An 18,428-nucleotide genomic window follows, 5' to 3' on the forward strand; every position below is an offset into this window, starting at 1 on the left:
AAAATAAAACCTTTTTCATATTTTACCATGTCATTCCTGTGTTATAACAATAGTTAATGTATGTTTTAATCAACAATACTCAATATAGGCATAAACTATGACAAGAAACCCAGCCAACATTGTCAACCGTGTTAATCCCTGTCAACTGTGTTACACTTGATGGGTAACACGGTTGACAAGAAACACAGTTGACATTTCTTCCATTTTAGGGCCTTGTGCTAACTGCAGACCTTAAACATGTCCCCACATTACCTTAATCAACTAGTGTTTTTATATATCTTATCTACATTTTTGTAAATATAATATCTAAAGTAAGTAAACAAGACCATGTTGATAACACAGTTGATGAGCAATTCATCTACTCTATGTGTAGACAATAATAATGATAAAAAATTGAAGAGGAGGAGTAGAAATTTACCACACTGTATTTAAAATTCCTGCCACTGAAGGTCGTGACATCACATGATGTTGGATATGTGACTTTGGAACAAACCATTGCTGATTTATAGGGGTTTTGTCAATGGGTAACACGGTTGACAAAGATTTCTCGGACACACACAAAGTTAATAATTGAATAGATATAAACAAGTGAATTAGTTTTTAAAATACATTTGCCTTGTTTTAATGATTATTTTTAACAAATGATGATGAAAATAATATACAAAAACATGTATTGTAGTGTCAATTTGAAAGGCAAAACTTGACTTTTAGCAAATTGGACAGCACAAAAACTGTTATTTCCAGTAAAGCATATGCATTTTCTCCTAATTAACTCTTGGAACTGGTTGACTTTTATGCATGAAATAAAGAGGAATGTTCCCAAATATAAAATTGATCATTGCTTGAAGTGAATATTCAGTAAAAATTACAAATACAACCAATGGACTTGAAATGTACCCCTAATTATAGAATGACCCACGTGGGCAGGTGATGTGCGTTAAGGTGATTATTGAAAGGCTGTTGGCGAGGCTGTCTGGACGGTGTCGGGAGCGATTGAGAAATTTGGAATATTCTGTAACTTTTCAGCGGGATTTTCATTCATTTCTTTCCGTTTTTGTTTTTCCGCAAGGTTAAGCTGGATATGAATTTGAGATGACACGGGCCTCCGACTTGCCGTCGAGCTCGCAAACCCAGAAGAGGAGGGGCCATGTATATTAGCTAATGCGTTTTCATTTTGAGTGACGTGTGACGTTAACTTAATGTCGATAGTTGCCCGGCGTAACTTAAACGCGTGGCGACGTATGACGTTAATTTAGCACCAGACGGCGCTTATTTAACGACTGGCGGCGTTAAGAAACGGGCGTTTAAATATTTATATGCCGATCCAAAGCACGCAAATTGTGATACTGTTGGCTTTCGATATCGAGAAAGCCTAACCTTTTCAGAAAGGCGCAAGCGCACTGCAGGTCATGTGACAAGAACCGACCAGCCGATATAGACAAGATCAGTGAAGGAGGAGACAGATGATCACAACAGTACCACAGTAATCGTGAGGTGTTTTCACTGTATATAATCCATATGTCATTTTTTATACCTCCTCCATCCATGGTTGCTAAGCGACGACAGACGCATAACGCACTTTAAGTTTTTGATGATTTCACTTTTATTAAGTAGATTTAAGTACTGTATTGACTAGTTCTGACTAAATTGGGATCATCACGGGGCATCGGTAAGAATGCAGAAGTCCAAAGTCCAATCACAATTTTAATGTAAGGGTGTGGTTTTCTATAATAAACAGAAATTCGAATAATCAGTTTACAGCAATAAATGATAAACATTTAAATCAAAAAGAATAAACACGTGGAGACACATAGCTATAAATGTAAACAATTGACTATGAATGTACACGTGACGATCGTCTATAACAATATCTCAACGAGTGTAATCTTCACCATCCACATAAATATGTCTTAATGACATCTGTAAAGTACGGAAGTTCTAAGAGGCCAATGCGTTATAATATTTTTTCTCGTGATCACGATTTAATTTTCTTGTGATCTCGACATAACAAACGTTGTTTTCTCCTTATTACGAGTTACCCAGTAAACAATTAGCGTCTTTCAACGTTGAAATATGGTTGAAAATAAGTCGGTCCGCCTTGGACTGGTTTACGACGTGATTTCAACTAAGTAGTTTAGGCTGGACTGTTTGACTACGTGTTTTCAACTGATCATGTTTTCAATTGATAATCTAAACACAGCAAGATAATCTGTTATACATGCTAAAACAATGGAGAAAACAAATTACCAAACCATGTTCATTATTATCTTAAATAAATGTAAAGAGTTTTACATATTCCGTCAAAGTTATAAAAACATTGAAACTTGAGGCGCAATGAGGATTCATACATTGCAATAATTACCCCACCCCACCAGGTGGCGGAAATGCAACATTAAAGATGGTTGCCAATCGCCATAAAACCGAAAGAAGAAGCGAAGAGGCGCGTGATTGTTGCGGGAAAAAAGCCCAACCAACCGCCAGATTCCAGAAAGCTCTTCACGACGGGAAAGCAGCTGTGTCAAGTAAGTAGCCATGACAAAATAATTAGATATGACAGCAAAATAAATGTAGCGTTATAAACGTTTACCTTATTTCAACCAAACCTGTTTTTTTTTTATTGTAAACGTAATTGCTGTAGCAGTAGCTATCTAGACATTCTACCACGAGTGTCCACATCCACCACACGGATGGACAGTTGGCTAATAAATTACCCAAATGAGGATATTAATAAGCCATTAAAGTTTAACTGTTTGGGATTACTTTGTAACTTAGTTATGTTATCGAGGTAGATATCCAGGTTAATTAATTTTAGCTTTGTTTACGTTATTTATAAACTTCCTTTACAACGTTACCTCAGCTAGGTTGCCTAACTTAACGGATATAATTTAGCTATACGGCTAAGTGTTTAGTTTTGTGTTTTTTCTTCAAGCTAGAAAGCACAAAACCCCATTGTTAGCTAGATGGTGTTCAAGATTGAGAATGAGACGTCACGCGTTTCACTCCGCGAAGGCGCCGCCATTTTAGGTGGCTATCCGTCGCCATCAGAGTCCTGCAACGGGTCGGGTAACGCTACGTTACCCTTATAAAAGTGGATAAAACGTGTGGTGACATTCCTAAAATTCACGGGCGAGGATGCGGGCTGATAATGAACTGATGCGGGCGGGTAGTAGCAGATGATGTCTCAAGCTAGTACGTCCATGGTCAATATTTATTATTGTATGATTCTTTAATAATCATAAAGTAACAAAACTAAATAAATTAATGTATTTTCTTCCACAGAATACCAGAAGTCAGTGCTTGGAAAGCTAGTTGAACTTCTTGATGAGATATAAAGAGTCGGAAGGCACTATGAGCCGCTGAATTCTGCTGTCCATGTTGCTAGGCTAGAAACCTTTGAAGATTTTGCTGAAGAAGAGGCACGTCTCAAGGAACGCAAGCTCTGGGAACAAAGGGTATGATTTCTACAGAAATTGGACTAAACTGTCAATGAGACTAGACCTCCAAGTCTCCAAAAAGTCTAAATTATCTATATTGTGCAAAAAATATGCTTTTCGCAGCATCTGTTAACATGCACACAGCTTCATAGGATGTATTGTATGGATGAGTCAACATGACTAGTTCCCATTTAAGCTCAATCTGGCAACAATCAGTATATTTACAACACCATTGGTTTATTCATAATGTATTGACTGGCTTTTCATGTGTCATGTACAGGTGTCCCAGCTCTCAAAGGTGGGAGGGAGGAATAACAAAGACTGCGTCCATAAAGTAATGGACAGGTATTAAACAATTGTCACATGCTCAGAATATAGAATATAATTATACAGTTAAATTTTTACTCATTGCCTGCTCTGTTTGCCCTCCTCTTAGCACATAGATAGCATAAATGCAGAAAGAGATGATTCATTAGGAATAATGCAAGCATAAATTAATATTTGTAGAATGTAGGAGTTGACCTCACTATATGATTTTCTGCATTTTTTCTCAGGCTTTTCACCAACAGCCTAATGGCTGCTTTCAACATGATGGGGCGGGGTCCCAGTGAGAAAAAAGCCTTCCAGGATACCGTTCTTTACTCTGTGGTAAAAGGTAACTGCATTTTTTTCATGTTTATACAGGTGCTTTTCAAATTAGAATAGTGGAAAAGTCAATTAATTTAAGGAATTCAATTTAAAGGTCCAATATGTAAATTTCTTTGCCGCTAGGGGTTGCTAACCTCTTACAAGACACACAAGACGCGAGTCCCGCGAACATAAAGGAATATTGACAATTCTACCGAAATACACGGAAGTGTTGAATTACTGCTCGCAGGTCATTTTATTAGACGAATAAAACTTGCAGGGCTGTTTCACTTGGTCAAACCGTTACACGATCAAACTAAACTTGTGTATTGTAAGTTATAATGTTATTCTATGTGTTAGTTTGTCCGTATGAGACTAGCAGTAATTTCAACATTAGAATAACATACAGATCCTATTCTAACATTTCATCATGTAAACTATATAACATTGATTAGTTTTACATACATTTTCTTACCTGTCTAATAAAGTACATGTAAGAGCAGCGTCAAGTGGAAGTTATTCTCTGACGTAGAGCTCTCGACATCTCGAAAATACGGCGCGATGTTCACACGCTGCCATCTACGGCGAAACTAATTTATTATATAGACTCATTACATGCAAAGTGAGAGATTTCAAGCCTTTATTTGTTATAATTTTGATTATAGCTTATGAAACCCACAAATTCTAAATCTCAGAAATTTTTAATAATACATCAAAATTGATAAAAAATGGGGATTTTAAATCAAGAAATGTTGGCTCTCTGAAAAGTATAATCATGCATATGTACTCGGTACTTGGTTTTTTAAAACGGAATTTATTTTATTTTTATGAATTGGAACAAAACTGTGGTGTCTATATTAAGGCACTGGGCATTTCAAATATTTTTGAAATCATGCTTATTTTCTAAATAAATTATTTATTTCCAGTTTAACTTTCTGATCCCCCATGGGCCCCTCCTCACTAGTTCTCTTGGTCCCCCCATTTATCAAATCCTGGAATCGCCCCTGCTGAGTACATATGCATGATTATACTTTTCAGAGGGCCAACATTTATGTATTTTCAATCTTTTTTTTTTTAATGTAACCTAATTTTATGAGATTTTGAAATTGGGGGTTTCATAAACTGTAAGCCAATAATCATCAAAATTATAACAAAGGCTTGAAATATCTCAGTTTGCATGTAATGAGTCTATATGAGTCTATATGAGTCTACTCTAAATGAATCCGTTCCCCATGATTATTACTATAAACACGAGCCTCGTCTAAAAGGTAGAGGGGGAGGTGTCGCTGCACTTTACAAGAATTCTTTTATTACCTCTCAGAAGTCTAATTTTAAGTACAGTTCTTTTGAAGTCATGGTACTTCACGTATCGACACCTATTACTAAGGACAAAACATTTTTAAAATTTATTCTAGCTATTGTATATAGGCCTCCAGGGCACCACACAGATTTTATTAAAGATTTTGGTGGGTTCTTATCAGAACTAGTACTGGCCGCAGATAGAGTCCTTGTCGTCGGTGACTTTAATATCCATGTAGACAATGATACAGATGCCTTGGGACTGGCTTTCAAAGACACTCTTAACTCCATGGGCGTTAGTCAACATGTGTCAGGACCCACTCACCTTCGTAATCATACTTTAGATTTAATACTTTCTTATGGTATAAATGTGGACGATGTTAAAATCGTTCAGCAGAGTGAAGATATTTCGGATCATTATCTGATATTATGTTTGCTTCAATGGCCTACGGCTGCAAATCAAACTCCTTGTTACAAATATGGTAGAACGATTACTTCAACTACCAAAGATGCGTTTCTCGATAATCTGCCTGAATTGTCTAAAATATCCAGCATGAGTAATAACGTTGACGATTTTGACACTACTATTGAAAATTTTAACTCTACTTTCTCGGAAATATTAGACACAGTTGCTCCTCTGCGTTTAAAGAAAATTAAAAATAGCAGCCCAACACCGTGGTATAATGAACACACTCAGACTCTAAAAAAAGCATCCCGTAAAATGGAGCGCAACTTTAAGAAAACGAATCTAGAGGTATTTCGTATAGCATGGAAGGATAGTACTCGAAATTACAGGAATGCAATAAAAACGTCTAGATCCGCCTACTTTTCAACACTAATAGAGGAAAACCATCACAACCCTAGGTTCTTATTTAACACCGTGGCTAAATTAACAAAAAATAAGTCGTCATCGACGTCAGATTCTGATTATCAGCATAACAGTGATGAATTTATGAACTACTTCACAAGTAAAATCCAAGATATAAGAGAAAAAATTATAACAATGCAACCTGTAGTGAAATCCGCTGAACAAACTAACTACAGCACCCCTAAGGAGAAATTGCAATTATTTTCTACAGTAGATCACGATGAACTGTCTAAAATCATTAAATCATCTAAATCATCAACATGCATGCTAGACCCTATACCTACAAAACTACTGAAAGAAATGCTCCCCGAAATTATAGATCCTCTTCTTAGTATTATTAACTCATCTCTGACATTAGGACATGTGCCTAAAGCATTTAAGGTGGCTGTTATAAGGCCTCTTTTAAAAAAACCCAAACTCGACCCTAAAGAACTAGGGAATTACAGGCCTATATCGAATTTACCTTTTATATCTAAAGTTCTGGAAAAAGTAGTTTCAACCCAATTATGCTCCTTCCTCCAAAGGAATGACATTAATGATGAATTCCAGTCTGGATTTCGAGCATGTCACAGTACAGAGACTGCTTTGATCAGAGTTACAAATGATCTGCTTTTAGCGTCTGACCGTGGCTGTATTTCGTTATTGGTGCTGCTAGACCTCAGTGCTGCATTTGACACCATTGACCACAGCATACTTCTACATAGACTCGAAAATTACGTCGGCATTAACGGAATAGCATTGAAATGGTTTAAGTCTTATTTATCCGACCGTTTTCAATTTGTAGCAATAAACAATGGATGAGTAACAATTTTTTACTACTAAACTCGGACAAAACAGAATTGTTACTTACTGGACCGAAAACTGCTATGCGTAACAACCAAGAATACTGCTTAACGATTGACGGATGCTCCATAAAATCCTCGTCATCAGCTAAGAATCTTGGCGTTGTATTTGACAGTACTCTCTCATTTGAAAGCCATGTCGCAAACACCTGTAAAATTGCATTTTTCCATCTTAAGAATATATCTAAATTACGTCATATGCTGTCACTGTCAGATGCAGAGAAATTAATTCATGCATTCATGACATCAAGACTAGATTACTGTAATGCACTTCTAGGTGGTTGCCCTACGGGCCTATTACAAAAACTGCAACTGGTTCAAAACGCGGCAGCTCGAGTTCTTACACGTACAAAAAAGTATGAGCATATAACCCCGGTTCTGTCAACCTTGCACTGGTTACCTATAAAGCATCGCATTAACTTTAAGATCTTGCTTATTACCTATAAAGCCCTACATGGTCTAGCGCCACAGTATTTGAATGAACTTCTATTGTATTACAGACCACCACGTACATTACGCTCTAAGGGGTCCTGTCAGTTGGTAATACCTAGAATTTCAAAATCAAGTGCAGGTGGTAGATCCTTTTCTTATCTAGCGCCTAAACTTTGGAATATTCTTCCCTGCACGGTCCGGGAGGCAGACACACTCTGTCAGTTCAAATCTAGACTAAAGACTCATCTTTTTAATCTTGCATACACTACACCTCCATAATATTAATCCTCAGAGGATTTAGGCTGCATTATTTAGATCAACCGGAACCAGGAACACATCCAACAACAAATGATGTACTTGTTGCATCAAAGAGTGCAGAACAGTACTCTACTCTCAGCCAGTCTTGTCTCTTTGTTCCAAGGTTACCGCAGGATGCAGTTCATGCCCAGACCTGATGGCAGAGCTGAGAATGGGAAGCGGTGACCTGACAAGTGCTAAGAGGATAGAGCTGGATAAAGGACGCGACAACTTTGTTTTTTTCTACAACATTTCAAATGCTATTAGATTGTTAATGATAATCTTTAATTTTTATATTTTTATTAAGCCTTGTTGTGCAAGCACTGATGAGCTTGTGCAGAGGCAGCAGCTTTTGCCAGAGGGGAACTGGAATCCCCTGGTTGGGCCTGGGTTCCCCTGAGGTTTTTTTTCTCGATGGGAGTTTTGGGTTCCTCACCACCGTTTGCATATTGTTTTGCACTATCTGCCTGGCCGGGGGGGCTGCTTTAGAATTCATACTTGTATTAAATGTGTCTCATGTACAGCTGCTTTGTAACAATGAAAATTGTAAAAAGCGCTATATAAATAAAGTTGAGTTGAGTTGAGTTATATAATATATTAGTTTCACCTGTTAAGTTGAATTCCTGAAATTAACTTTTTCATGACATTCTAATTTGAGAAGCACCTGTATATATCTAATTTAGCTTACCAATTGTATTTCTTTTGGGAGGGTATGCAAATCCATGCAATTGTTAATTGATAAAATGTAAATACAATGTGTAGTAGGGGCCTTAATGATGCAAGACGTGGTTTATTCATGCACCCTCTAATATATTTTCTTTTGCAGCCAAAGTAATGAAGTGGAGTAAAACCGCCACAGAAGTGGAAATCAGGGCTGCCATGGCTAAGACACTTTAACATGCTCCAGGGAGAGCTGGAGGTGGAGGTCGCAAAGTGTGAACATTTATTGTACATTTTCTTTTTTTAGAGTTGTGATTTGTTGACTCTTGGAAAGTGAACTGTGTTGGTTACTGGACCGACCTATGTTTATTGCACTGACTCTTATGTGAAATCTGTGTTGGTTACTTGTTTGCACCATCTAAAATGTGCTGTTTTAATAAAGTTATTATAAGCTAACCCTTTAAAGCTTTGTTTCATTCATATGTTAATATAAAATGTTATTTGGCATGTTAATGTGGACTTAAGAATTGACAATAGGCATTTAGTAAACGTTAAAGATCGACCTGTTTTCAACGTTGAAAAGTTAGACAAATTGGACATATTTTCATTTTCAACCTTCAGTGGACCGTAATTGGACGTTGAAGGTTTACGTCTATTCAACGTCTAATAGACGACTTTTTGCTAGCTGGGTAATTTTCTCGCCCTATCAAAAGTTGTTTTTTCGTGATCACGACTTAATTTTCTCGTGATCTCGAAACAACAAAAGTGGTGTTCTGGTGATCCCGACATCTCATGACGTAATTTTTTTGCCGAAAAGTTCGTGCATTTTGAGCGCTGGTGCATACACGTTGCCACCATAACAAAAGTAGGCTAATAATTGCCCAAAATGGACTTTATCTCAGCATTAAGAGAGCGGGGTGTCCCAGAGGACAACCTTAGACGAATGGAGGAAGATAAGGCAAGTTACTTGCTATTTTAATATGTTTACTATTCCTGCTTTTGGTTATTGAACGTACGGTTTAATTAAATCGAAAGACGAATTTTAGTGTTATTGATTATTGCAGGTAAGATTAGATTTAAATTCATGACTGTCAGTTATTTGTAAAGTAAATCTGATGTAGGGCTAGCTGTTTAAGACCATTGAATGAAATGCTTGGACATGCCCATATTTGTATCAGTAAAGGGTATGTAATGAAAGGACTTATGTTAAGATCATGCGAATGAATGCCTTCGTATCGTTCAAGCTGGCGTAGGAGTTACAAACTTATAAATGTCAAAGATTTTTTTAAATGCACAGTTTGTGTTTTTATACTGCTGGTCCGTAGTACCACCACAGCAAAAAGACGGCGCAGACGGCACAAAGCAGAGTCAGTGCCCGCAGAAGCAGTCTCAGGCTTCACCTGTAGTAACTGCAATAGACTTTGCAGCTCTCGTATTGGACTGTTTAGCCAACGCAGGCACTGCAGTTCCACAATTGACTGACCCAGGCCCAGATACTCCATTCACTCTCGAGACAGAAGGATGCTGATATATATATATATACATTTGTAACTAACATATGACTCTGCCCGTTAAAGCCTTGCTAAAGTCATTTTTGTAATTTACTGTTTTTGACACAAAATCATTCTACACAATGTAAAGAACATTCTTTGAAAATATGCCTTTGATATATTTGTCAAAGATTGAGATCATACTAAAACTAATTAATGAAATCAAACTTTGATGCAGTTCCTGTGAAGTTCCTCTGTTCATGGTTATATAGGGGTTTTCCAATTGTATACGTTTTCTCACAGTAGTAATGTGCACTAGTTAACAGTTATCAGGTTCCATGTTATTGTAGCAAAAAGCTGCACTTAAATTGTTTTATTAGCAGCAAATGATTAATATTAATGTACACTGTTGTGTACGAAATTAACAAACATTTAAAGTAATGTTTTTGTTTAAACATTGTATTGTGTTCATGAAGTTATGAATAGGAGCAATTTTATTTCGATTGGAATAGTATTTTTATAGGGGCAAATTTCAATTTTAGATTGTTTGCCAGAATTGACCAAGACAATTGAATCTTTTATTGTTTTGCTATCATATGTGTTATTTTTTTCATTTATGCACAATTGCATTTGTTGCACTTTAACTTTTATAATACATTTGCACGTGAATTGTTTTATTTGCATCAACTTATTCATATTTTTCTAAACAATTGTGTCCTGAATGTTCATTTTCTAAAAAGTGACAGTGACGTTTTTTTTCACAAAGTTGTATTAAAAGAAACTTTATTGCTATAAAGAATAGTTTTTGCAGCTGTGCTATACTGTTTCTCATTCAGTAGTAAAGTATGTGTCCATACAACAGGCAGGGGCGTAAATCCCGGGGGGGCAGAGAGGGACACGTCCCCCTCCATCCGAGGGATGTCCCCCCCTCAAATCAGTTAAACTCTCATTCTCTATTGTCCTAAACTATAAACTATCTCTATTACCTAAACTAATTGTGTAATTAGAAGAAAATACAAACTCAAACTCAAGTTTAGAAACTGTTGAGCTCCCCTGCCTCTCAGTGGTTTGGCCCACTGCCCCGTTCATCTCACCTTCGCTTTGCGCAACACATTCAGTCAGGTATGCGGCTCAGTTCATCAGTGTTTGTTGACCTCCTGTAAGAAGGCTATTTTATTCACTTTAAATGAAGTGATTCTTCTTAATGTATTTGATCCTGATTCATTAACAAATTAGTTGTTGCAATAAATGCTGATTACAGATGTATTTTCCATGAATCTGATATGTTAGCGATTAAAACGGTACTTAGCTAGTTAACGTTAGCTTGTTACATAGGACTTCACACACTGTAACTAACACACCGAAGCCGTTTCTCGTGCATTGTTATATTTTAAGCGACCTGTCATGATGTGAACATTAACCACAACACTTAGCCACCGATCCTGTCATTCAGGTCCCGTGTCACACACAGCCGCGAACACACCGGTTACAGTTTTGTGATGTTGACACTATATCTAAAGTCCACAAAAGGTGCTCAGCTTTCATTCAGATGGAGAGGATCGTTTTCTCAGCATCTATTGTGTTCAGTATGTGCGCGGCGGATAAGATAAACATTCAGTTTAAACATTAAACATTGTCAGACGATGTTGCAGTATAAATCAGGATTGATTCCTGTCTTCACAACAGAGACAAAAAATATATAAATGGAAAAAAGCTTTATTGTTCAGTTGTATTACAGTATGTGACAGTTCAGTTCAGTTATATTGTGACTGCAAGTCTGCATGATAAACCTATAAACCTAATGCATATTGTCGATTTGTGTCGTAGTAAGTACAATTTTGTATTATTTGTGTCCCCTCCAAAAATTGCTCTTGAGAAAGTATGTGTATTGTCTAGGGATGCTCCGATCCGATATTTGTATCGGAAATCGGCGTCGATACTGAATAAAATTCTAGATCGGGTATCGGTGAAAAAATTGCACCGATACCCGATCTAGCTTACATAAAATTTCTGCTAGGCGATGTAAAAGTTCCTGGAGACACCTGCGCTTAAACTCTCTCGTGGCTGTGCTTTGCGAAGCGTGTGACATCATACGCTAGCAACGTGCTCTTTACGTAGTGTGCGTGAACAAGCGAACATAGCTTACATTGAGCAGCGAACAGCATGGAGCGACAAAAAATATCTGCCATTTAGATTTACTTTAGAACAGCTACGCCAACAAGTTACACCGCTGTTTGCAATACATGAGAAGTAAATGTTCCGAGGGGTTGTGATAAAGCTGTTCATTATAATACTACTAATTTAAGCACGCCGAGTTCAATAAGCTGAAGAAACTAAAACGAGACGGTACGAAGCAGCTAACTTTGGAGGAGACAGCGGAAAGAATTCAGAAATTTCCATCTAGTAGTGTGAAAGCAGCGAAAATCATTGAAAGCATTTTGAATTTCATGGTAATGGATTTGCAACCGCTGTCCGTCGTTGCGAACAATGTCTTCAGACTCCTTATAAACCACCTGGAGCCGCGGTACGACATTGTGAAGCGTAACTGAGACCTGAACTGTACCAAAAAGTCTGCAAACATGTATACGAAAAAAATAAAGATGTTAATGCGGTGAGTTTTGGGGATAATTTGACTTTGAATTTCTATTTGCACCGACTAAACTATTCTATCTTTTTCCGTTTATTTTTACATGTGCAGCACAAGCTAGGGAAGCTAGTGTTTTATTTATCTTTCGGTGTTGGATGTTAAATTTGATTTCCACTAAACTTTAGCTTAGTTTAGTGGACTTTGCTTTAATGACTAAAGCATTAAAAAGAGCTGATTCCTGTTTGAATATCTAAAGCAGTGAAGCTATTGCTTTTTTGCTCAATTTCAGCTGCTTTATTGTTTATTGTGCATTGATTTTTTAAATTATATTTGCACATAACAGTTATTCAGAGATTTTGTTTCCATTAATTTATACCTGTTTATCAAGCTAGTGAAGCTGTTTTTTTATTCAGCTGCTTAATTTGCACTTTAATTTTGAATTTCAAGTTTAAGATAGTGAACATTTTGTTTTATTTTGCTGGTTTAATAAATAATTCACAAAATTTGTGAATCATTTGTTTGTTATTTTGTTTTACGGGGTCAGGAAATTAATGTTAAGTCGAGCTTGATGTCTTGCACAGCAATGCACACAGTTTATTAAGTAATTGTGCTCTTTAAAAATGTTACCTTAGTATCGGATCGGTACTCGGTATCGGAATCGGTATCGGAAGCAAAAAAGGTGGATCGGAGCATCCCTAGTATTGTCCCCCCTACTGATAAATGAGATTTACGCCCATGACAACAGGTTATATTTTTTCCCATTAATACACTCAACAGCTCTCAATAATCTGTTATTTAAGGCATTAATTTGCACCTGAATTGATTATCTTTCTTCTCAAATGTATATTTTTGTACAAAATTGTATGAACGTTTAAATTAAAGTTCTTAAATTTACCTTTTTTGTAATTATTCTGCAACTGCTTTTATTAGGTCTCAGAATTTTCAAAGAAGCCAAACTTAATATTACAAAGTTATATTCTCAATAAATAAAATGAAAATTAAATTAAATTCAAAAAATTCAAATCTTACAACATTCCATTCCATATACATTTTATTTAATCTATATACCTAAAAGTTCCCTAACTAGAGGTCGAATGTTTATGTAGAGTCTTAATGCCTCAGTGTCTGTTGCACTTGGCTATAGATTATTTTCCCCCATAACAAGAACACAGAGGTCATATAAATCGCGATCACAGGGAATGTCTGATTTCCACAGGCAGATATCTTCATGGATAATCACATTCAATCTTTCAGCATCAACAGGATTCAAGTAGTCTTTTGTTTGAGAAACTTCTGGTAAATTGTACACGAGGAAGGGTTTCCCATGTTGTATGTCTCGACCACTGCTACGTCGGATTCGGTGGTTATTCCACATGTTTACAACGGTGTCCAGTTCGTCCTGAAAACAAAGAATATAAGGCATTTATACAGGAGAACACCCAGTGAATTGGCAGTGTTTACTTGAGCAGTAGTGTAATGTTAATCGGAAATATCTGGCATATTAAAAGTCTGAGTGTTGCTTTCCCCCTCATTTGTAATATTTTTAATATATACACAAATAAAGATGGAAATAAAATAGTGTTCCTGTAGTTTTATGATGAGTTTAATGTTCATGTGAACAAGGTGCGATATCATGAATCACACCACCGTGTTTTTCTATGTGGTCACGCATTTCAGCACCACATATAACAAACAGCACCTAATCAAATTGCGAATGGATGGGAGATTCATTTACTTTAAAATGTTAGATGTTAAAGTGTTTTAGATAAATATTCAATGATTAAGATAGTTTAATAGCAGCCTAAACAACTTGAGTTACGTGAATTAATGCGAGAAAACAGAATTGTATAAGGCCTTTATCAGTTGCATCGCCTGAGAAATCACCAGCTGACTGCAGTTCTTTGAATACATCCATCCAGTAACCTGCATTTTGTCATCTGTAGATACCCCACCAACTTTCTATTCTCTGGTTTGCTTGGCTTGTTCCTTGAAAGACACACATTCTGTGCACAGTTCCCGTAGAGTCTTCACGAAGAAACTCTTGAAGCCTGTTTACGTGGACATTTTCGGTTCCAAAATCGGATCAGATTATTCGACAACAACCCATTCTTCCAGCAACAGCGCGGAAATAATACCCAGCCATTACTCTGGGATTGTTGTTTGTGAAATAAGCTTGCATCCAGATGATGTGCCTCAAGAAACCATCAATGCAGCCATTAACCGCTATGCCATACGGCTTTCGTTTGTCGTAAGAATCCATGTGCCATAGATAGCTAGGGCCTGGCACTCCATAACGTCGCCTCCGCAACCTTCTCCCTCTTCTTTCCGCCACACCTAATGGATCCAGACTTAACTGTATCTCTCTGACCATTGCTCTGGTCAGCCGCAAACCACTCAAACGGCATCTTTCATGCATCATTCGGTACCCATGCAGACGTCCCGGTCCCTCAAGTTGGCTGGCAATGAAATTAACTACACGCTCAGGGTCACTATATTGTCTTCGACGAAAAAGTTGCAGCCCTGACAGCCTCCTTCTCAAGTGTCGGACACTTATGTTTAAGTTGTCAATCACTGACAGACATAGAGCTATTTCAGTTTGGGTGAGTCCCTGAGCAAAGTAAAAGCGAACGCGATCATCCATGATGCTGCGATGATGCTGAACATGCGATAGAACATACAGAAAAAAATAAGTAATGATCACGGGGAAAGAGTGTTTATGTCGAGATCACGAGAAAATTAAGTCGTGATCACGAGAAAACAACTTTTGTTATGTCGAGATCACGAGAAAACAACTTTTGAAAGGGCGAGAAAATTAAATCGTAATAACGAGAAAACATCGTTTGTTATGTCGTGATCACGAGAAAACAAGATCGAAAAAATATTATATCGCATGGCCTCTTAGAACTTCCGTAGTAAAGTGTTAGCGCTTAAGTAAACATATGGAATATATACTCGTTATCATTATTTCACTTATACATTACGTGCTTCATGACGCACGTGCAAAGATAATTGCACTCAATCATACCGCTTACATTAGCTTCACGGAAATCACAATACACTCAACATCAGAACGTTTCAACACATAATCCTACAATATCAATGGAAACAAGATTAAAGACGATAGCATATATGTGGAAATTAAACTTACTTCAAACTTACGCACACTCCTTTATGGCTGAAATACACGCGAGCCCTCCACAGCTTTCAAGCGGAACATATCCAGCTGCGTCAACTCTGAGGGCGGGGCTAAATAACGACTGTCAATTGGTCAAACCCAACCAATAAGAGTTAACTTACAGAGCCTTTTCAACACCTTTACTAAAGACAATAGGACAATCACTCAGGTACAACTTAAGGTATATTTAAGGGAACACTTAAGGGGAAATTACACATGCGCTAAAAAAGGAGAACGCAGCTCGTGTTTTCCACGCGGGTTTAGACGCGAAATGGGACTCGAGCCTATGGGGTTTTACTGCTTTCAAATGAGTTATCATATTTAAGCATCTTCTGAACTGAAGATCTGTCAAGTCAACTTTATTTTTACAGCGCTTTTACAATTTTCATTATAACAAAGCAGCTGTACATGAGACATATTGACTATAAGCAAAACATTTAAAAAAAGTAAAAACAAAAAAGGTGAAATCACAGAAAACAGACACACACACCGATTCAAACACCCCACACACAATGTGTACACGCAGTCACACGCGCACGCGCACACACAGAGAACAACACATTTAAGATAAAGAAACACAGGTCAAGTATTAAACTGACTATACATTCTTATATGCAATTTTTATTTGAAGTAAAACTTAAATCTGAACACACGTGAGCTGTCAGTCATTGAAAGCGCAGGTATGACACACAAACAAGGTTTTGCTCCAGACAATTAGATTTTAAGTTCACTGCTATATGTTTTGAACACTTTATTTGAACAGAGTTTTAACAGACAGACAGACTGATGGATGGAGAGATAGCAGTGGATGTAGTGACACTGAAGGAGAGGTGTGGTCACGGGTCATATGAACTTTTCTTGCAGATCCAGAACTGTCTCTTTTATTTTACTGGTCTGATCCGCCATATGTGAAATCTCCAGATCTTAAATGTTTCTCATTGAGAACAAGATCATCTCTGTGTGAGAGTTTACAACAACAACAATACTCGTGATATCACATCATCACATCCACAGCCTGTTAAAAACACCTTTACACACAATCAGGTTTTAAAAACAAACACCAAATATAAGCAGTTATGACAATGATGTAAATGAGTCGAGTGTTAGTTGAGATGATTGTGATCATGATGTTATATATGTTTATGTATACATGTTATTATGAGGATATATACCAAATGTCCCTACAAAGACAGCAGTCATCTTAGATTTTTTTATTTCAAATCTTAGAACATGTATAAAGGCAGGAAGGCTTATGTGATGTTTTTTTAGAGTTAATGTAGAATTACAGGACACAATATACCGTTTGTACAATATAAAAATCATAATGTCAAGTGAAAGACCGCATAACACATGAAAACCCAACATAGATCTTTATAAGTGAAGTCAATGTATAGAGAGATGTGTGGCTGAATATAATGTGAAGTCTTACATTACTAACATTTGTCGTCAGAAACAGATCAAATATTTTCAATTCTTTAAAATGAAGCTAAATGTAATTCTCATTTTAACCTAAGGAGGGCGCCGTGTTCTTTATCAATGATGTAAAATGATTGAACGCAGGGATGCCAAACTGAACACAGACACAGTATAATATAAGAATATATATATATATATATATATATATATAAATAATACTGAAATAATAAAGACAGAAGATAAAGACGCTATTTGGTGTATCTTCATACATTTTAGTATTGTTGGTCAGAAACAATACAAACATATTAATAACCAAAATTTATTTGAGTTTATTATATACACCATGTCTTAATTAAAATGCATTTTATCCAGATTTTGACTTTTTGATGTAGATTTATCAGCGTTATTGTCTTCTCTCTCTCTCTGGTGACGGTGAACTCCTGTGAGATCTCATCATGTTGTGCTGAAAGCATCTGTGTTGTGTGTCTTGTGTTCAGAGTTGATGAGTTCAGTGTTTGTGTAGCAGGTGTGACCGCAGAACTCCATGACGTCACATGTGTGCAACAGAAGATGCTTGAAGACATCAGTGCTCATGGGAAGTGGTGAGGAGTTGTGGGTGTGGCTCCGGTGATCTGGTGGGTGTGGTCAGACCTGTTAATATCTGCTGTGACGTCAGAGTGAAGGGTGTGTGCATATATAACGATGATGAGATGTGTTTGGGTGAAGAAGGGACACACTTGTGAGGAGCATCATGAGCAGAAGAGCACACAGGAGGTTTTCTCTGGACAGTTCAGGGTGAGTTTATCTGTTTTATACGTTAACATGTGAGCAAGCGTCTCTTTAAACTGCGTTTCATAAAAACTGTGAAATGACAAAACGATGAACTTACATGTGACTAAAGAACAGTTTATGTTAGATATTTACAGCACAGTGATCATCACATTACCCTGTCATATCTGTGTGAGTGTGTACTTGTACATCTATCTTTATGAGGACCAGTTTGAGTTTTAGATCAGCAGAGTGAGGACTAAGAGAGTAAAGTGAGGACATTATGGCCGCTCCTCACTTTCTGAGACCCCTCTTATTGTTGTATTCATAAAATAAAACATCTCTAGGTCACTCGGATTTGTTTGTTAAAACTTTGAACTTCTCAGTATGAGATGTCTTCTCTAGATTCAAGACTCTTGATTGTCATTGCACAAGAGCTGGAGCAGTCCTAACAGTGCCGTCAAGATCACAGGGAGTGCTGAACATCTATAAGTCTATAGTTATATAACATACTACACAATAAACAGATCAAT

The 18,428-nt window shown here is 37.0% G+C and overlaps 1 long non-coding RNA gene across 2 annotated transcripts; it reads left to right on the forward strand.

The window, feature by feature from the left end:
* Positions 1–1,373: 1,373 nt before the first annotated feature.
* On the forward strand, positions 1,374–8,824 carry LOC130417556 (uncharacterized). Of its 2 annotated transcripts, none has more exons than XR_008906191.1 (5): positions 1,374–2,522; positions 3,280–3,452; positions 3,715–3,779; positions 3,989–4,089; positions 7,924–8,824. It is a non-coding gene; the product is annotated as an uncharacterized LOC130417556 (long non-coding RNA). The 2 variants fall into 2 exon arrangements; XR_008906190.1 differs by having other exon boundaries at positions 1,378–2,522; positions 8,626–8,824.
* Positions 8,825–18,428: the final 9,604 nt, after the last annotated feature.

This window comes from Triplophysa dalaica, chromosome 3, assembly GCF_015846415.1.
Source record: "Triplophysa dalaica isolate WHDGS20190420 chromosome 3, ASM1584641v1, whole genome shotgun sequence".
NCBI classification, from domain to species: Eukaryota; Metazoa; Chordata; class Actinopteri; order Cypriniformes; family Nemacheilidae; genus Triplophysa; species Triplophysa dalaica.